We start from the raw sequence: 22,195 nt of genomic DNA, 5'->3' as shown, positions 1-22,195 counted from the left end.
CTAAATGACAGATTTTCAATGTAGTTGAAACAGCCTTATATGGAAGGAGACGCCATCTAGGACTTCCATAGCTAGAGAGGAGAAGTCAGTGCCTGGCTTCAAAGCTTCAAAGGACAGGCTGTTAGGGGCTAATTTAATGCCAGTGGTGACCTGAAGTTGAAGCCAGTGCCCATTTACCATTCTGAAAATCCTAGAGCCCTAAGAATTATGCTTAATCTATTCCATGTATGCTCTGGAAATGGAACAAAAAGGCCCCATGACAGCATACCTATTTAAAACATGGTTTAGTGAATATTTTAAGTACACTGTTGCTCAGAAAAGACGATTCCTTTCAAAATATGACTGCTCCTTGACAGTGCACCTGGTCTCCCAAGAGCTCTGATGGAGAGGGACGGCAAGATTCATGCTGTTGTCATGCCTGCAACACAGCACCCATTCTGTGGTCTGGATGGATCAAGGAGTAACTTCAAGAAATGCACTTCACAAGGCTAGAGCTGCCATAGATAGTGATTCCTCTGATGGATCTGGGCATAAGAAGTGGAAAACCTTTTAGCTTCAAACATTTAGCTTCAAACTTTTCTCGTGCAGCTTCCTCACCTCTTTCAGCCTTCACAGAAGTAAAGAGAGCTACAGCCTTGCTCTGGATTATGCTTTGGCTGAAGGGAATCTTGTGGCTGCTTTGATCTTCTATCCAGACCACTCAGACATTGTCCACATCAGCAGTAAGGCTGTTTTGTTTTCTCATTATTCATGTGTTCACTGGAGGAGCACTTTAACTTCCTTTAAGAACGTTTCCTTTGCATTCACAACTAGGCTAACTGGCGCAAGAGGCGTATCTTGGCTTTTGACATGCTTTCCTTACTAAATCATTTCTAGCTTTTGATTTAAAATGAGAGGTGAGAAACTCTTCCTTTCACTTGAACACATAGAGGCCAGTGTAGGGCTATGAACTGACCTAATTTCAGTATTGTTGTGTCTCAGGGAATGGGGGGCCCAAGGAGAGGAAGAAAGATGGGGAATGGTGGATCAATGGAGCAGACAGAACACACACATTTATCAGTTAAGTTCACCATTTTATAGGAGTGCAGTTTGTGGTCCCTCAAAACAATTACAGTGGTAACATGAAAGATCACAGATCACCATAACAAACATAATAATAATGAAAAAGTTGGAAATATTGCAAGAATTACCAAAATGTGACACAGAGCCACCAAGTGACTGAATGCTATTGGAAAAATGGTGCCACCTTGATAAAGACTTGCCACAAACCTTCAATTTGTAAAAAAACACAATACCTATAAAGTGCAATAAAGTGAAACACAATAAAAAGAAGTATGCTTGTAGTATGATTTAGCAAATTCGATTTTCACAAAACCAATATGTAGAAATCAACTGCATGTTTATACTTGGCAATAATCAGTTAGAATGACACCATTAACCACAGTAACAAAAATTAAAAGTACCTATGAATACAGTTGACCCTCGAGCAACATGAGGGTTGGGGCACTGACCCCTGAGTAGTTTAAAATCCAAAGATAACTTTACAGTTGGTGCTCTGTATCCACAGTTCTGCATCTTCGAATTTAACCAACTGCAGGTCATGTAGTCCTGGAGCACATATTTATTAAAAAAAATCCATATATAGGTGGATGTGTGCAGTTCAAACCCGTTGTGTTCAAGGGTCAACTGTAAATCTAACAAAAGATGTGGAAGTCTTTTTATATAAAATGTTTTTAATTGAAGTGAAAAACATGGTATGAAGATCCAAATAAAGGATTTTACTATAGATATGGTAATACCATATAAGGAAAGAAAGGGGGTAATTAACACAAAAATCAAGATGATCTGACCTCCAGGGTTAAGGAAGGAGAGTGTTTACTTCTTAACTTGGATAGTGTGTACACAAGTATTCATGTTTCTAATTCCTTAAAATGTACCTATAAATTTCATATTCTATTTCACATGGATGAAATATCTTAGTTTTAAAAAAGGTCTATGTACACCAGAAATTGACACATTGTAACCTACTATACTTCAATTTTTTTAAAAAAAGGTCTAGAACAAACAGCCCTATTAATGCAAAAAGTACGTAAGTCTGTTGTGTGCCACGCCACAGGATTCCCACACTTATAAGGAGAGCTTGAGAGAAGATACTAATTTTGTAAACTTTGAGAAATGTGTCTTGAATAATCATTTAATCTCCAAGAAAGGAGGCAGCAGGTGCTATAAAATGCTAGAACAAGCCCCTTTAGGAAACATTCAATTTTAAGTGTAATTGTCTTCACTTTTTAGTTTTAAATGGAAAGGTTTCTATGCAAAGGTGTTTACATAAATATTCAGCTGCCCTCCTCTGCAAACAAGGTAGAGAAGCAGAAACACAATGACAATTCAGGAACATTAAACAGCCATCAGCTCAACAAGGATGGAAAATTTAAGGAGAGTCAACCTATCTACCTCATTAGCCAAATCCACTTGTGTTTTACAAGTAATTTATTTCTAACAGTGGAGAAAGTGCCAAAATTTTGCAGATGATTTACTTTTTTGAAGAGTGTAAATTACAGTGGGTTAAATTATAGGGAAATAAATTATATTTCATTTGCCTGCCAATATGCTCCCTTTGGTAGGAGAGAAATGCCCAGAGATCACCTGGCTTGGGCACCAGCTTATAATCTATAGACTGGCTCATCTGTGTAGCAGACTGTATTTTCCGAAAGTGGCCACTGCAATATTTCCAGCTCTACATACTCTTCCAGAAACTTTCCACTTCCCTATCAAGAGATGGAATCTATTTCCACTCCCACTGAACCTGAATGGCCTTTATCATTGCTTCAATGCACAGAATGCACTGTAGGGATGCTGTGTGACTTCCTAGGGTGAGCCATAAAAGAGAAGATCTGCGCCTGACTTTCTGTCTTGGGTCATGTGCTTTGAGAGCACTGAACTAGCATAGAAGTCTGGCTACCCTGAAGCAGTCATGCTGAGAGACCACAAAGAAATAAAGATGCCAGGGGAGCCCAGCTGTGCTAGTCCTCTCAGTCTGGGCTCCAGACATGTTGAGTGAGTGAGCTTCAGATGCCAACCCTGCTGATGCTAAGTGGAGCAGAGATGAACCGTCCCCATTGAGCCCTGCCCAAATTGCAGATCTGTGAACATAATAAATACAGTTGTTGCTTTAAGACACTAACTTTGTTTTGCAGGTTTAGATAACTGTTGTCATAGCTCTGGGAAGGACACTGAATGCAAATGTCATCCTCTCATTTACCCAAAGGATAAAAGACAGAACCACCAACCCAAACAAAACAGCGTCTTAAAAACCAAAATGATGGCACTGTATTTCACCCCCAAAGCAGTAGGCACCCCCTCTGAAAGTTAAATTTGATTTAGGATTATACTTTTTGTCACTGATCAATGATACTGATTAGTGGGTCTCTTTATAAAGCTGTTATTTGCAAAAAAAAAATTCTTTAATATTTTTGTTTCTAATATCTTCAAGGGATCTCTGAGATGCATGTTAACAACCTCTGCTTATAAATGAAATTGACTCCATTACTGTATCCAACTTTCATTTTAGTCTATTTAACATTGGTGTCTACAGCATGGCATCAGGTGTCCTCCTCAAACTCAGTGGAACCAAAATATAATCACTTCTATTGGATGTTAGTGGAATTAGTGGAAAGTAATTAGATTTTAGAGCCAAATAAAATCCATGCTCACTTACTCTGTGACCCAAGGCAAGCTACATAACTTTCCTGAGTACATTTACTGATCTGTAAAATGGAAATAATACCTATCTATATTGCAGGGTGGTTATAGAATTAAATGAGCCAATATATAAAAATACTTGGCATGCTTTTTACACCTAATAGGCAATCAGTAAGTTTCCTTTCCTTGACACCTCTGTTTTTGGGGGGTTTTTGTTTGTTTGTTTTTTAACTGAATGACAGGCTAAAGGAGTATGAAGGTCCCTGGTTTTTCCCAGTTAAAAGCAGCCCTCCCAAGAAAGTCAGGTCAGCTTCCAATCTCTGAGTGCTGCTCCAGCACTTGGAACTGGGTCTCCAACCTACACTGAGAACTTCAACAGAAGCACTTCACTGGGGCCCTCTGTTCTGCTTTGCTTCGTTTGTGGTAGTTGATGTTTGAATTCTAAACATTTGAGCAAATTTAACTCTGCATTCCAGCTCCTGCTTCCTCCTTTGTTATCATGCATCTGCAGCAACCAAGAACTGATACACACACACACACACACACACACATACACACACACACACATATATACATACATACATACATATATATATATATATATATATATACACATTTTTTTTCTCCTTTAGAGGTCAGTGGGGGACTTTATGCCATAGAGATGTCTGAGCTGAATTACTGACCTCTCACATGAAGGTGGCAAAAAACAGGCAACTCAGGCATCTTAGAGGTTCTGGCCAGCAACCTCAAACTATGAGCAGACAAAAGTAAATGATGTTATGAGGAAACACAGAACCAGCCATTCTTCTGGGTATCCTCATCTGGTTCATGCTCAGCCTCTACATGCACGATGAAGCAAGCTCCCAGGGTGGACAAAGCACATGACTGAAAACCAGAGACCTGTCTACCACTTGCTACGTGATATGAGCAAGTGAGTTTGCAGGCCTCTGATTCTTCATCTGGGAAGCTGTGGGATTAGACTAAGTGATCAAAACATGTGATGGCTGAGAGGGGCCTCAGGACCACCTGGTCTAACACTCTCACTTGACAGGTGAGAAATGAGGCCCAGATCAATTCAATGGCTTTCCTGATGTCACCGCTCATAGACTAGAGATTGACACCTAAGGTTTTTCTGCTGCAACTGCTACTCAGTCCACAAAGTCCCACTTAAAATTATTTGATTCTGATGGTAATGAGGAAGGGGCACAATATGCATCCATATGCAAATTAGTTCAAAATGACTCAACAGGTTGAGTATTTCCTAATTTCTGAGCTAGCTTTTCTTGCCAGGGGAGGATTTGTTACTGTCTTGGATAACACATTATTCTCTAGGCCTGGAGAGCCTCTGTAGGTACTTTTCACTTTCTATGTTCCAGAACATGAAGGGTGAATTTCAGCACTGTCATCGGTGATGCCCCTCAAAAGCGGCAAGCACCCAATGAGAGCCGATGAAGTCTGCGCTCTGTATCCTTCTGGTGATGGGGTCTATTATGCTGTGTGTCAAACAAGGTTCAGCCCCAAGCAAGGTGCAGGGCAAAAAATTCTGACAAGGCTAAAGCCGGTGTGGGGGAGGTCCTTCATCTTCTAAATCATTATCTGCCTACATATTTCTTAATTCCTCCTATCCAGGGAAAAGAGAGGTTCTTAAAAATGAACAGGTCTGACCACAGGTGACTATGCTGAAGAACTCTGATTTGCCTGAAGAAAAGATACTTTCATGGGGAGAGGGGAGAGTGCGGTTTCTTGGCCCAGCCACTCTAGAAGTTGGGAGCAAGGGGCAAAGGAGGATATTTTAAAATCCAAATTAATGTAAATCAAACACTATGACCTTAGGGGAAGGGTATAGCTCAAGTGGCAGAGCGCGTGCTCAGCACCTAAGAGGTCCCGGGTTCAATTCCCAGTACCTCCTCCAAGCGGAAATCAATGAAAAAATCTAATTACCTCCCCCTCAGAAAACAAACAACACAAGCCAACACTATGACCTTAACTAAGAACTAAACTAGAATTTGAACACCTGAATCCTTCATTAACGTAAAACAGAAATTAAAGCCAAATGTGGCAAATGAAACAATGAGAAAGGTAAAGGAGGGACTAGAACCAGGAAATGCACTGATGTAATGGAAATAAGCCCATATGGAGCACAGGACCAGAGGAGCCTGAGGGAGGCACACTGTCAATGCTGGCACATTTTTATCTGCTAGAAAGACAATGAGGGGTGCATTTGGGAGCGAGGGTGGAGATAGCACAGTCAACCAGACAAATAACTCCTTGCCAGGCAGGTTCTAATAAGAGCTTGAGTGGAAATTTCCTTTTAAGGGCATATCTTCATCTGTGGTTCTGTGCTTCCAAAGTGAGATTCTGTCTCCATTAGAGTCCTCAAACAGGTCTCCCAAGAAAGGGAGCTAGAGAACAGCAGCCCTCTCTCTGCTGCCCAGTATGGTAGCCACTACCAGCCACGTGGTCCCTGAGTGCTTGAAACATGGCCAGTGTGAGGGAGGAACTGGATTTTATTTTAAATTTTACTTAACTTTGGTCAAATTTAAATTTAGAAATATAGACATTGATTCAGTTATTGGAAAACTGATATGCATGTGTGGAATGAATGACTTGGGTATATGAATCCACTTTTTCAACTGTAAACTTTAATCTAACTGCAGATCATCTGTTTTTTATGAAAATTTAGTAAGACATACTCTGAGTGTAAAATGTACACTGGAGTTCAAGATTTAATATGGAAAAAAAGCAAAATATCTCATCAACAACTAGTTACATTAATTACTGTTAAAAATGATGATTTGGAGATATTTTGGGCAATACATATTTAAATTAATGTTTCCTTTTACTCTTAAGTGGCTACTAGTAGATTTAAAATTACATACAAAACTCATATTTGAGGTTCAAATTATATATTTTACTAAACATTTACTAAAAATATTTTTGCTACTCTAGATTCTAGAGGGTCTAGATAAAAATACCATTTAAAAATTATAATCAGTACATATTTTGGCTTCTTTGTCAAAATTAAATTAGGGAAAGTTTATACCATTTGAAGAGCCTAAAGATACTCCCCCAGTAAATTAAAATTTGACATTTGGCTTACAAATTTGCCTCAAATTATTTAATTTGTGTCAATCAATCAGCATCTGATCAATTCTAAAGTAAAAATGACATTAAAATTGCAGACCAAAGAAACTGATGAAGGAAGTGAGCCCTGAAACAGAACACAGTGACCCACAATCTGGGTCCTATGGCAGCCTTTGTTTTTATGTGTCACTAGAATTTAAGTATTTGAGGATAAACATCACACTGTTAGTCTTTTACGTGACTGCTGGAAGAAGCCACATTAAAAGTAAAAAAAAAAAAATTATATATAATCCCAGTATATATATATACTTATATTCTTAAGAAGAAAATATTTTAAATATCCTCTGAGCATGATTCAACTACATGGCAAAGGATAATAACTGTATACACTTCATGTGTACAAGTAAAACTTTTATCAGTTAAACAAGTTCCCCTTAAGATTATAATCTAAAAAACAGGAAATCTTTGATCTAAATCACCATGACAAACTAAGCCTGTCCTTACCATCCAAGGCACCTTGGGATCTTATAACACCCCCCAAAATTGTATTCAGTGACAGCATTCATGCTCACAACATTCCAGAGAAGCAAGAATTAGCTATCACCTCCATTTTAAGAGCTGGTAATCGATTAGTCATAGAGAAGTTAAATAGCACATTTAAGGTCCAACGTTTGCTAAAAGCTAGTTATTTCTGCTTGGACCCTGAGCTGTCATTCTGGAAACTGCCACCAGATGCAAAAGGTGCAGTAAGCCCATCTCAGAGGGTCTCTTTAAGGTTTGATACCAGTAGCACAATTTGGTCAATTGTGCTTTTTTTCCCTTATAAAAACAGAACTCAATAAATATAGCAGCATAATTAACAAATCTTTAATCACTACTTTTGTTTCTTGAATTAAAAATAATCTAGCATAATATTTACATAAATTAAAAAATACCTTCAAATTAAGTATCTCTTCTCACTAAATTTTACTATTTTAAATCTACATCTAATTCAAACCTGGGTTCATTCCAGAGTCTAACTGGAATTATCCCCGACTTAATTATGGATTGTAATTTCCCCAGGAAGTTTCAGGTCTTCAGAATAGTGTAAGAGTTCATCATTAATTTTCCTAAATTAATCTATTCTTTCTCCTCCCCCTGTTTTTAGCTTTGGAAACTGTCAGTTTCACAGGGCATAGTCTATGGTCTCATCTGCTAGGGCCCCTCTTCCCTTCACAGGATGCACCGTCCTTCATTCTTTCCCACACCCTTACCCTTAGAGAGCCTTGGGTTTCGCTCCTTCCTCCCCATGGCTTACCTCTGCTCCAGCGCCCATTCTGGGCTCCCACTCCCAAGCAGAAAGAACCATAGATGCAGCCGTCTCGCTCTCTCCACTCTGTGGTCTTGTTCCAATCAGGGAAACATTCCTATGGCAACCAACATGCACCACCATCTCACTCCCCTTCCCTGAAATTCCCTATTTGCACGGCAGACGTTTGGCAAGAACACTGAATTACTTTAACTTGCCTAGCAACTAGTAGCCTGTTCCAGCCCCTCTGAAGGGGATTACTATTTTTTTTTTCTTTATCTTTTAGAACACACTTAGGGGCTGGATGACTGACTGCGGAAAGGGCAGCTGCCAAGGCAGCCTCCATGGGCACTGGCCTGGGACACACAAAGCTATGGGCAAACTACAGCCTCATCTTGCCCCAGGGTAAAGTAATGTCTGCGAGCTCAAGGCAATGGCCCAAGAGTGGATGGCTCTGAGGGGCTCACTCTGGGCTAGCTCCAGGGAAATTTCAATTCTAAGAGAACTTCAGGTCTCACTCATCCTCAGCTATAAAAGTTGAATTATTTGTGTATTTGCCTCCATTTAGAAAATGAGGTTTATCCATTCATTATTATGTTGTGTACTTAGGAAGCACCTACTGATTTACTGATTTATTTAACAAGCTAGGAACCAGATGTTTTAACTTACAGATTATACTTTACTCATTAGATAATTTGGGTATCAGATACCACCTGAGTGACACTCAGATGACTGTGCTGTTATCTGTATTTTCCCCTCAGTGAGTTCTGAAGAAATACTCAGTGTCTATAATATAATTTGAATGCCTTAAAGTGAAATACTTTCCCTGAGAACCACAGAGGTGATAGAGTTTCAAAAATGAGTAAACTGTGTTTCTCCTCCCCTTGTGCTGTTCTGCTGCTACGAGTCCATGCTTGACTGGTGCCTTTTCGGAACAGAGGCCATCAGTGGATGCTAGCTCCTAAGAACAACTGACAAGATCATCAAGCCAGGTCCTGGAGGAAAGCAAAAGCTACTGCCTTCCACAAGGAAAGCAAGGCCACTGACACAGAAATGGGGAGTTGCCAATTTAGGCCAGGCATAGAACTGAAAGTCAACACTGGCGGACACTGTCCATTCTTTACGAGACAACCTCCTTCTGCTAGCGAGGAGCAAAAGATCCACTTCTCTATTCCTGTGACCTTTGGATTTCTTCTAAAAAGAGGCTTCTTATTTACTTCCATGACTCAACAAGAACAATTTTTGATCCCGAGATTCTATTTCAATGAAGACACATAGTAAGTGCTCAGTAAGCACTTCCTGAAATAAAACATATTATACTGTTCGTTGGTGGAAGTATAAATCGGTGCAGTAATTCTGGAGGACAATTTGGCACTACTTAGTGACACTCAAAATGCACACACTTTTATTAGTAATTCTCCTGCTTTGAATGTATCCTACAGGTATATTTACCAAAAAATAATGTAAAAGGTTATGTCCAAGGATGTTTACTGCAGTATTGTTTGCAAGAGGATAAATCTGGAAACAACCCAAATGTTGATAAATAGAAGGTAAGTTAAATTATGGCATGCCAGCACAATGGAATACTACAGAGTCATTACAATGAGGTAGATTATTAGAACATTAAAATGTACTTATATGGGCAGATATCCAAGATATATTGCTAAGGAAAGCATATTGCACAACAGAATCCATATATGTTTTTTGTGTATATATATACACACACACACACATACAAGTATATATACATGTATGTTAAGTATGGATGTGCAAGGGTATATATGTATGTATATATATATATGTATCTTTATGTGTATATGTGTGTTTGAGGATGAATGAAATATTGGATCATTTTTGTAAAGATTTGCAGAAACTTAACAGTAGTTACCTTTAAATAATAATAATAATATTTAGCAAGCAGAGAATAGGGAGGAAGACATTTTCACTTTATAGCTTTTTAAAAATGTTGATTAAATTTTAAAAAATATATTCTTTGTTTCTTTAAAGCATAAAGTTATCCATTTATTTTTACAAATGAAAGTCATTATCATTTTTCTGAGCCCACTGGCCCTCCCCCAAAAAACCTGTTGGAACTCTTTTTTTTTTTTTTTAGATTTATTTACTTATTTATTTAATTGAAGTAAAATCAGTTACAATGTGTCAATTTCTGATGTACAGCACAATGTCCCAGTCATGCATATATATACATATATTCTTTTTCATTAAAGATTATAACAGGATATTGTATATAGTTCCCAATTTAAAACAAACTCTTACTCGTAATCTTAAAAATGTTAGTAATCCATAATTGCTTTCATATTATTAGTTTGTTTTTTTTTTTTAAATAAAGCCAGCAGGTTGTTTTTACTATTAAGGCATACCGTATAACTACTACGGGAATCTCTCAAACCACCCGTATCTGTTGTGGTAAGTGAGAAACTGCAGAAGTGGAAGCAGCAGCTCACAGAAACTACAAAGCTTGTGCTTTTAATGTGCTGGAAATGGTGACTATATCAAAACATTATTAACAATTAAGAACCTATTAGAGCTATATAAAGTAGGGTAAAAATTGTCAAAAACACATTGTAGTACACAAAAAATAAGAAGTAAGACAAAATAAATATCTCTTCCTAAAGCTTGGGTCTTTTTTTGGGAGAGGAGGGAGGTAGAAGAGGCGGAGGAAGCAGAGGATAACTCCTGACGCTAAATAAGAAATCATAAACCTCAGAAGCCCTGAACACATATAAAAATTAAGAACCAATAAACTGGATCCAAGAATTCTAAATGATGTTTAATCAAATAAAAAGACAGAACACTGCAAATGTGTCTTTTTTTGGAAGAGTACCTAAAACACAGAGAGGGAACAGCTGAAGAGAAATTTCCCTTAGCTATTTTCAACTTGGTCACAAGAAAACAGGAACCACGGTATAAAAAGAATTTTTTTTTTGCCACTACCAAAGGTTAGAAAGAACACTCCGTTAAAAAAAATAGAGCATTAAAGTTCATTTCCACATTATTCCACCCTCCCAAATAGTCCTACTTTTTCTTACAAACTCAAGAGAAGAAATTTCCCGTGGTACTCACTACAAAACCCCAGAATGCTCTTGACAGTGCCATTTTAACTGTCTATTGTTCTCCTAACTCCAGGAAATCTCTGAAAGCCAGACATAATGACTGTTGTGACGGTTTTCAGTAACAAGAAGTGAAGTTTCCTGTCAAAAGAAGTGCTGTCTCCATTTTCATCACATGTAAAACAAGATGCTTCAACAAGCACCTTTATAGGCAGAGGAGCATCTTGGAGACCCTGAAAATGTACTATAAAGGATGAAAGAATGAATCAAAATGACAGATGCATTTGTGGGAGTTTTCCCCTTCTAGCCATACCAAACCATGTGATTTATTTCCCAATTAGTACTGATTTTTTGGTCATAGAACTGGCTTTTTACTCTAGAGCTGTTAAGGGCTGGTTCCTGATATTAATCCAACAAAGAAGCAGGAAAAAAAGGTTGGGACTTGGTGCAAAAGCCTCAACTAAACACAGTTTTTATAAAACACATTATTTTTTAAATAACTGTTTAAATTGGAGTATAATTAATTTACAATGTTGTGTTAGTTTCAGGTGTACAGTGATTCAGTTATATATATATATATATATTTCAGATTCCATTATACGTTATTACAAGACATCTAATATAGTTTCCTGTGCTATACAATAGGACCTTGTTGTTTATCTGTTTTATGTATATTAGTATGTATATGTTAATCCCAAACTCCTAATCTATCCCTCCTCCTGGCCCCCACCACTTTCCCTTTTGGTAACTGTAAGTTTGTTTTCTATGTCTGTGAATCTATTTCTGTTTTATAAATACATCTGTTTGTATCTTTCTTTTTAGATTAAACATATAAGTGATATATGATATCTGTCTTTCTCTGTCTGACTTACTTCACTTAGTATGACACTCTTAGGTTCACCTATGCTACTGCAAATGGCATTATTTCATTCTTTTTTATGTCTGAGTAATATTTCATTGTATATGTATACCGTATATTCTTTATCCATTTATTTGTTGATGGACATTTAGGTTGCTTCAATATCTTGGCTACTGTAAATAGTGCTGCTATGAACACTGGGGTGCATGTACCTTTCTGAATTAGAGTTTTCTCCAGATATATGCCCAGGAGTGAGATGGCAGAATCATATGATAAGTCTACTTCTAGTTTTTTAAGGAACCTCCACACTATTCTCCATAGTGGCTGCACCAAACTACATTCCCACCACCAGTATAAGTGGATTCCTTTTTCTCCACATTACATTATAATGCTGTCCTAACTGCTTAAAGTCACCAAAATTCCAAATTTCCCATGACAACTGAGAGGCCCAAGTCTTCAGGAAAGATCTGGTCAGATGAGCAGAGAGAAGCCACCATGTTTCTAGCGGAAGGGTCTTGGACCAGGATTCTGAAGCCGCAGGTTACATACTATACAGTCTTTGACCTGTAGAGCCATGTAAAGCAGGAACTTATTCTCATTTGCCTCACTTTTCCCATGTCAGTGAATGGGGATGGAGGTGTCAGACCAAGTGAGGTAACATGGAAACAATCTTAAAAAGTGGGATGCTAAAATGGTTTTACTATTAAAGAGACCAAGAGTTTGCCTTTGTAAAATTGTCTTATACAAATATATTGCTGTGTGACTCGGTTTCCTTATCTGTAAAATGGGAATAATAATGATGCTCATTTCATGGATACTCTGAAGATTAAATTAGAAAACATATGAATTGTTCTTAGAAGAGTGCTGGCAGAGACAGAGCAAACACTCAAAATATTAGCTATTACCTTTAGCATAAAGCTACTTTATTTAGAACTGTGGATCCCTAGTACTGGAGAAAACCTAGATGTTACATAATCATAGTATTAAAGTGAAAAATATGAGACACAGACATAAAGAAGGAATCAGCTATTACCCACGGCACCTTCCTTGTAATTAATGGCCCAATCAGGCACAAAGCAATAACCACAGAAGAATGGCTGGGTTAGGACTTGGACTAAGCACACAGCAACTACAGGTATACTGAGAGGCAAAAGACTACAAATCTCTCTACTAAAGGTTAAGTGGCTTGTACATTAAATATGACATGCATAGGGGCAGAGATTTTGTCTCTTTGTAATAGAGAAGAACAATGATTCAATATGACTCCATACTGAATCTATTCCTCTAGCTCTAACCTTTGTGCTCTGTTGCCTGTGCTGAGTCATGCTGGCTCTGCACCTTTGTAAAAGAATGTTGCGTACAGCCTGAAATAAACAGGACGACCCATTCTCAAGGCTTTGACCTTTAAAGACACTTTTCCATTCATACAGAGATAAAAAGTTGCAGAACAGAGAATAACATTTGTCTTGTTGGAGGTTTGTAGGAACATTGTCGCCAGACCTAAGTGGACAGCTGTAAGAATGAAGGATTCTGCACCAAGGGTTTTGCAACAACCAGCCCTATTCCCTCCCCCTTTTAGTATAAAAGAAGCCTGAATTCTAACTTGGGTAAGATGGTTCCTTGGGACACCAGTCCATCATCTTCTCGGTCTGCTGGTTTCCTGAATAAAGTCACTGTTCCTTGCCCCAACAGCTCTTCTCTTGATTTACTGGCCTGTTGTGTGGTGAATAGTACAAGCTTCAACTCAGTAATATCTTCTTTATTCCTGGCTGGTTCCATAGAAGGTTCCCCCCCAAAATTGGAAAGATGGGTAAATGGATGTATGTGACGAACACAGAGAGTGCTTTCAATTCAATCCCCTTGCAGTTTCTACTGCAATACAAACTGCACAATATTTTGACAGTCTACATGAAAGAAAAAGGAAAACCCCAAAGATGTATATATTCTCATACCTTCATTTATTAAGTATCTACTCAATGTTCACTATAGGTCAGGCACAGAGCAGATGTTGTTTTATGAATAAAGGTTTGCTTATGCAATTTTAGAAATCTAACCAAGTTTTCAGGGGAAGAAGTTGGCCTCTATCTTGGACTGGAATCCAGACACAGTGGAGATAACTAATTACCTACATCCCTAGTTTGCTTCTATAGGCAACTCTTCTCTGCACCCAGACTTTAGCAATGCCATTGAAGTGTCAAGATTTTTTTATCTTAAGAAATCAAGGGAAAATTGAAAGTCTTGTTCAAAGGATATAATTATACCAGACAGCTTCCAAGGGATTTAGGGGCCTGTAATTAATTACAATAATACCTTACAACAAATTCATACTGATGGAAGGAAGATATGCATGACAATATTGAATTATGGACGAGTTTTAAAGAAGTGGAGTTTTATTAGAGTAATTCAAATTAAATGCTAATCAAATATTACCAAGTAGAAACCCTCGCAGGGCCACTTTAATGACTAGGATCCCTCATAATCAGTACATAGTTAGGATGCAAATAGATGCAAGTGAGGCATCTGAAAACAGCCCCTTCTCTTAAGCAGGTTTCCTAGCAAATTTATTTTCATTATTCATTTGCTCGGTGGGTCCTTTCTTTCTTCATTGATAAAACAAAGTAGACTTTAAACTTCCCATGAAGAAATGTAAAGACCATGAATTAATGGGGTACAAGTGGATGACACTGCTGAAGAAAGACCCAGGGCTCTGTCAGTTGGCTGAAGCCAACTATGTCTGAATTTTTAAATAAGTGTTTATACTCCACTGTCATGCATGCTATCACAAGAGGCTCTGTCTTCATACAAAGCAGAAAAGGACTCTGAATGAAATGAGTGTGCTGAATGGAGCGGGAGAGTGGGTGGAGGGGAGTACTACCCTTTTTCCCTTCTTTGCTATGTTATTTTTTTCTTTCTTCTCCTATCTGGTATTCCAGTATACACTCCGATTTGCTCAGAGGAGCCTAAGGAGCCTGATAAACTGGACTCAGGAAAAGCACTTGTGCAAATGCCTTTTGCAGCCAGTGTAGAATCATCAGACCTTGGTGAATGGAGCTAGCACATGTCCAAAGCACTCCAGAAGCTGCAGAGAATGATCTGTGTTACTCATCTGGCATAACCACCTCTGAGACAAGAGAGGCAGATGTCTTCATGTTACAAGAAAGAGAGGTAAGTTACTGATGTGATCAAGGCCACACTGTTAGAAAACGATAGAGCCCTGCACGGAGTCCAGTCCTCCCACTCCTGGTCCACGGTGGTGTCCCCACACCACACTGCCTAGTACTTATCGAGGCTTTTTTTTGCACACCCACTGTGGTAAACTGACAACCCCTGGCACTGAGCTTTTATATCTGTGGGAAGCACAATCTTGGGTGGAAAAGAACTGGTGGTTCATGGCCTTCGGCCTCACTGTGATTTCACAAGGGACTTATTAGGTTCTGGAACAACTACTTTTCAGATGTCAAGTACAGTTTTATCTGCATTTGCAGCTTTCCTAGTGAAAAACACAGTTTGGGGCAATGTCCAAGGAAAATTATCTGTGGTTCTGAATTTTTAATTTCTTAGTAAAGCTCAGATGTACACTGGGGGCAGTAGTGGCTACACAGGAAGAGTAAATGAGAGGCAACTGAAAAGTATTTCGCAAACACAAAACTTAATAAATGCTTAATTAAATTACCTCCAAAACGTTGGATGTTCTCATTCCCTTCCTTTTTTGGAAAGAATGACTCCATTTACGGCTCATGACACTCTACAACCATAAGTAATATATTAACAAGGGGAGATTATTTTTTTCATCAGAAGCATAGCAAAAATCTGATAAAATTATAGTATCAGTTTAGGTTTGGGGAAATCTCAGAACTGGAAAGTCTTAAGACAGTCTCGAGATTATACCATTGGGTGGTTCCCACACCTGGATGGCATCAGAGTCCCACAGAAGGGTTTATACTCAGCTGGATGTGAGAACCAACCCCCAGAGACCAGGCAGCCTGTTGAGTAGCCAGTAGCCTGTTAAGTCCATGCTGTTATCTCTCCCAGAAAAAACTTGATGATAAATCCTAAAAAAGGCAGTTTTAAAATAGCTACCCTCTCTTGACTATGTGAGGGGCTTTGAGGGTTGGAGAGTTGAAACATTACACATTTGCTGATTACTCTAATGAACAGATGGAACTGTTTAAGAGAGAAAAGTAGCCAGCAACATGGGCTTCAAGGACTGCATTTAAGAACTCCAAGAGACTTGTGAAACTCCTCATACCTTTGATTTTTCCAAACCCAGTGCACTGAAGCCAACCTCAGAAATCTTCATTCAGTATTTATTATGTGCAAGGCATTGGTGCCTGCTGCCTTCTGACTTTGGATTCAGAGTAAAATACAACAGTTTAGCCACAAGCAAACAAACCTACAAGTGAACCTGTTGAGAATATCATTAGGAAGGACCTATGAGGTCAGCAATGATTACCATGGCAACAACAGCCAACAGGCACCCTGTCATTTCCAGCTCCTGGTGCAATGATTTAAGATCTGAGTCTCCCTTAGGAGGTTTCTGTTGGCTTTTGTAAGAGGCCTAGAGAGACTCTTGTTTGCTTTTGTCTCTGACAGAAAGGAATGTACTCTTTACTAAAGGTTGCTCACTGTCCACACACAAAACAAAGATTAAAGGTTCAGAACTCTATTATTTGCTAATTTATTTGTTTTTGAACAGTCATCAGAAACGATTCAGCTGTAGCCTATTAAAAGCCATTCAGCCACTCACATGGGATGATTCCCTGATACACTAGACCAAGTTTCAACCTCACTTGTTCCATTCAGAGCCAACACTCATCTGATGCTGTGATCTAACTTTAAACTGTCAGCCTGTGAAATGCTCTGAATACACTTAAACACTCTCTAGCAATCAAGCCCAAATAAGTACTGTTTGAATTAAATACAGATACAGATAAAATTTCCTTTGAATGACTAGTATCTCATGGCTGACACTAAAAGTATTTAGCAAAATGTGTTTTGGGCTATGCTGAACACAAGTCAGTTTAAAATTTGACTGAATGAGATGACGTAGTATTCACCCTAAAGGGAGAGTGTCTGAGAATTAGGAGGCATTTTAGAGGTAACTAGTACATCTTCATAGCTGGAACACAAAAAAAGTACATTTCACTGACTTATGTAAATATATGTGTCAATATATATAAAAAAACATATATATACACACATATATACATGCATATGAAATATAAGAATGTACACTGAAGTTTTAACATTTATCTCTGAGTGGAATTACGGATAACTTTATTTTCTTGTTTTGTTCTGACTTGTATTTTCTAACTTTTTTCTCTTTTCGAGGGGTTGCGTTGTTACCTTGTTTATGGCACGTTATTATCATTGTTCCTGCAAGACTCTCTTTTGCTCTGTTGTTTCCCCTTTTATCTCCCCACTTCTCTCCCTCATCCCTCATACAACCACTCTGAGGGGTTTAACGGGTACCTCTTTTGTGGGCATGTATTTTAACTTGGGGAAATGCTTTTGTACTGTATCTTGTTTTTCTTACTTTTTTTACTTGGTACTATGCCCTTAAGATCCATCCATGTTGATAAATGTTCATCTAATCAACTGCTTCTAACAGCTGCACAGTACTCCTTTATGTTCATTCTACTAAATTTGAACTGACCACTTTCCTAGTGAAGGACACCCAGTTACCTCCAACTCTCTCTTACCACCACAATAACCTTGTGTGAATATCCTCTATGTTCTATTATGGTGTTTTGTAATATATGTATATACACATGTAAATACATATGTATATGTATGCATGTATATGTGTGTGTGTATGTATGTATGTATGTATGTATGTGTATATATATATAAGCAAATACAGAAAAGAGATATTTTCATACATCTCCAGGAGTGTAATTGCTGGCCCTAATTTGGACAAGTGGTGCCGTAGGCTCTCCAAAATGGTAGCGTCAGTCTATCTCCTATTAGCAATGCATGGAGGTCTCCACAGCCCCAGAAACACTGGGAATAACTAAGCTCTCTAAAAATGCTATACAATACACATCATTATTGATTTAATTTGCATTTCTCTCATCACTAGTGACTTGGAGTATCTTTTCTAATGCATGATGGCCTTTTGAGTTTCCTCCTCTTAAACTGCCTTTTCAAATCCTTTCCCCAAATTTCCTACAAATAACATGTATCACTTTAAAAATAATCTCCCGCCCCCAGTGAAATCAGTTGGACAAGACAAGCAAGAGAGGCAATAAGAAAACCCACACATGAGAACAGATGGCAGTTAATCCATCTTCTGGATAACGGCAGAATTTGAGAACTGCACGAGAGTGTTAGTGTTGCTGGTGGATGTAAGCAGCGTTCCAAGTTCTTGTCCCGTCCCAGAAAGAATTCAGAGACAAGACGTAGTGGTTAAAAAAGTAAAGTGACAATTTATTAAACGATGGATAGTACACTCCAGGGGAGAGCATGCAGGCTCAGGTGAGCAGCTGCCCTGAGTTTCTTTGATAAGTTGTTTAATAGGGTGTAAAAATGAATGGGTGGAATATTCATTAGGGAGGGAAGGGTCTGGGGTCACATTCTCTGATTTTCATCCCAACTCCACCTTCCCGAAGGGAGGAGGGATTTTTGTCCTTATTTAGTATGGATCGGAAGTGTCATGGTGTCAGTGCATGATGGGTACTTGTAATCTGCATGACTAATTTTATTGAAATGAGGGCATAATGAGCAAGCGGTTACATTTGGACACTGGAAATTCCTGCCTTTTCCCATCTTTCTTTATTGGCCTCTGGGCCACTTATTACCTCCAAAGGTGTGACCACTTATCAGCACAGAGGTTCCTGCTTTTTTTTTTCTCTGCCCAGGGACTCCTGGTGTTTACATGATGTATGGTTTCCTGCATTTGGCCCGTGCCCTTCCTTTCTGCCCAATTCTTGCCATTTGGTCTGTGTCTCCCTTTCTCTGCTTATATCTAGCTATCTGCCTGCTCTAACATTAGCAGGGACAGCAGGGTGAACGATGCTATGTGAAACATATCCCCATGGTCCCTCAGAGTAGATGCTCATTGAACACTACTTCCTTCCCTTATCGTCTTAGCTTATCACAACAAATCTGTGAGAAAGGAACACTGTGCATTAGTTTTATTCCCCTTTAATGGAGAACAAAACTGCCTGGGCGAATGTCTCACTGATGAGTGAGAGAACCATGACTAAGACAGGTGCTTCTAGCTTCTCCCTTCATTTCTACTGGGAGTGTAAGCTTGAAAGCAGACAGACTCGATTTGCATCCCAGCTCAACCTATTAGCGTGTGGCGTTAAGTAAATCAAGCCACTTCTTTGCGCCTCAGTTTCACCCCATCAAATGGAATGATAATCACGGCATTTGCTTCATGGTGTTGTATCGAGGATTAAATGAATGATTCCCTGTAAGCCATGCACAACAGTGCCTGGTACCCAGTAAGTGCTTAGTGAGTGTTAGCTGCTGCTGTTAATATTAACATTATTACTTAGCTTGCCGTTGTGGTGTGGAGATTGTACTAAATTGACACCATAAAAGTCTTTCATATACATCCTCCAATTACAAAGTTTTGAGAAATTCATTTTGAAGGATTAAAGCCACATAACAGTATATGAACACTTTATATCTGAAAAACTGTATTTCATTCTAGACATTTTTCAAACTTTTTTTTTTTATAATTTGGCTTAAAAAATATCTTGAGGAGGGAAACATTTTTTTACTGAAACTTTCTGAAGTGTTTTTTTTTTTCCCCCAAGTCCTCATAGTAAGACATCTGAGGACCTCTCTCACTAGGTGAAACAAAGTTGTTGGAAAATGGGCCTCCAGACGAAGCAGGCTAGTACTTTTGTTCTCCTGGTACAAGGATTATTATTACTCACATTTCTATCCACTGAGGTAAGAAAGGATATCAACTAAAGAAATAAAGAAGTTAGTGGTAGCTATGGCCTGAATACAAGCAACCCTCCTTTTTTTCAGCTTTAAGAAATAAAATAAAATGGAAGTGGGCAGCAAGGGAATCAAATCAAGCAGGTGTGACAAATACTCGGGTTAAGGGGCGCAGTAGCAACAGATTGAGGGCTGCCTGGAATCTTAAGTAAGTGGTCAGAATTTACTGAACTACAAAAATCAATACCATGGGACAAAGACAAGAGCTGGGGGCCCCAGTGTTTAAGTCCTGTTTCTGTTACGTTATAACGAGCCAGGATCTCCTGGCTAGTTGTGCTGCTTCTGTGGGCCTCACATTCCTTATAATAAGAGGAAATATGGGGCAAAATCTCCCCTCTCCCCACGTTTCCCTCAAGCCTGAAATTCTAGGACCTTATAGCTTATTCCTATATCTAGATTTTTAAAACCTTTAAAACATGTTTATATGGATACTACCTATCCCAGCAATCATGTCAGTGGTGCAATGTTTATCTCTCTGTAATTTGAATGCACACATGAGAATCCAGCCGTCACATCTAATTGGAAAAGAGAATTTGAACCTGTTGAAAATAATCAGGTGCTCCTTCCAAAAACAGCATTTTGACTATGCTTTTCCCAGACATGGCTCCCCTGCAAACATAGCCTCAAAGGTGTGAAGCTACTTCCTTCTCTGCATGGATTGCTCTTTTCCCCAAGGTAGACCTAAAAAGGATAAAACACCCAGAGGACCCTAGAATTAACCATCACAAATATTCTGCATGCAGGACTGCTGAAAAGTATCTAATACACACAGCGATATCCTGAAATTAATAAATAAGACCCTGGGAAATGCTGTGAGATCTGGAACAAATGAGTATATATACTTCACCAAACAATACAGAGCCACTTCGACAGGTCCCTCTCCGGGCTATCCATCAAGGAAAGCAATCAGGGGGAGAGATGAACAACATCCAGTCATCAGTGACTCAGCCCCACTTGGCTTGGCTCAAAGGCAGTGGTAGGGTGGGATGGGATGAGAACATGCCATCTTGACAAAGCCATCTTGCCACATGGGAAATTAAAAAAAAATTAACATTGTTTTGTGAGGCTGGGAGGGGTACTTTACTCATTATTTTGTATTTTTTATTATTATCTAAAATTTGATAAGGGGAAGTAGATATGTATAAAAGAGCCATCTTTACATGCTCCTCATCTCACAGATGGCCATCAAATATTCTAATAACAAGGGAAGCAGGGAATCCCCTGAGACAGACTTGCCATGTAAAGCCGGTTCTGCTATAATGCTTCTTTGAAAACACATTTGTTTCAATGCAATTGATGTATTAGGGAACAATCTGAGCATAACGCAAATTTTGTGTTTGCTTGTAATTGCAACCATGAGTAACACTAGGAGACTGCAGAAAACCATATGCAGCTGAATCAAAGTATATCCACAAATGTGCACACACCTCTAACCCCTACCAGCCACCTAGTTAGCCAGGTGATACGTCACCCATCCACATTTGCTCTTACGATTTTCTTTCAGATTTCAAATAAGCTTCCTTCTACTACTTACAGTAACTCACAAGCTGCAACCTTCCCAATGCCCACTTCCACAAGCAAACTTGAAAACAGGTGATTCTGTATTTTCCCAATCATTTCACTCCTGAGGATACCCATGACCACCAGTGTTTCCTTCTTATCACCATTCCTGCTGCAATCCAGCTCCTTGTTCACTATAGCCTTCAACAGCAGACGTCAGAATTTTTGTTTTTTGGTTTGTTTTCTTCCCTCAGTGAAAAAAAGCTGTTTACCTTATAAAAGAAAAAAAAAACCAATTCTGACATTGCTATTAATGTGGGCAAAGCATATAAACTCTCACTGCAGACACACCCTCAAAGCCCTCAGGGCTTGTTCTTGTTTTGCAACAAAGTGGATTTTTCAATACAGACCTGCCAACTGTCTCCCACCAGAACTAAATGATGCCCTAAATCCCCTTTATGGACAGTACTGGGGAGAGTTGGCGGGGGCGTGCAGCAAAGGTGGTTTCAACTCTATTTACTGATAGCAGTCAAGGGCGTGGCTGGAACTTAGTATAAGTCTATGGCAACCAAAGAGACACATGTTCTTAGACTTAATGTGAGATATGGAGGAAAAGCCAGTGTGTGTGTGAATGAGTAATGTGTATGTACATGTGTGCTCACTAGACTTGAGAGTATACATACGTACATTCCTTTCCCTGTACCTAAACTTCTTTAAGGGCAACTTCAAACA

The 22,195-nt window shown here is 38.8% G+C and overlaps 1 protein-coding gene across 6 annotated transcripts in view; it reads right to left on the bottom strand.

Moving 5' to 3' along the window:
• Positions 1 to 22,195, bottom strand: part of TMEM108 (transmembrane protein 108) — a 291,126-nt gene that overhangs the window by 190,870 nt on the left and 78,061 nt on the right. For 2 of the 6 annotated variants that reach the window (XM_064491253.1, XM_064491250.1), the window contains exon 1: positions 8,084 to 8,236. The exons of the other annotated variants lie outside the window; for them this stretch is intronic. The gene's annotated coding sequence lies outside the window, so the exon portion shown is untranslated. Of the gene's footprint in view, positions 1 to 8,083; positions 8,237 to 22,195 lie in introns of those variants that run through there. 6 annotated transcript variants of the gene reach the window in all.

The sequence above is a fragment of the Camelus dromedarius genome, chromosome 2, assembly GCF_036321535.1.
Source record: "Camelus dromedarius isolate mCamDro1 chromosome 2, mCamDro1.pat, whole genome shotgun sequence".
Lineage (NCBI taxonomy): Eukaryota > Metazoa > Chordata > Mammalia > Artiodactyla > Camelidae > Camelus > Camelus dromedarius.
The sequence above is the reverse complement of the archived record's forward strand: the minus strand, read 5'-3'. Positions and strand labels throughout refer to the sequence as shown.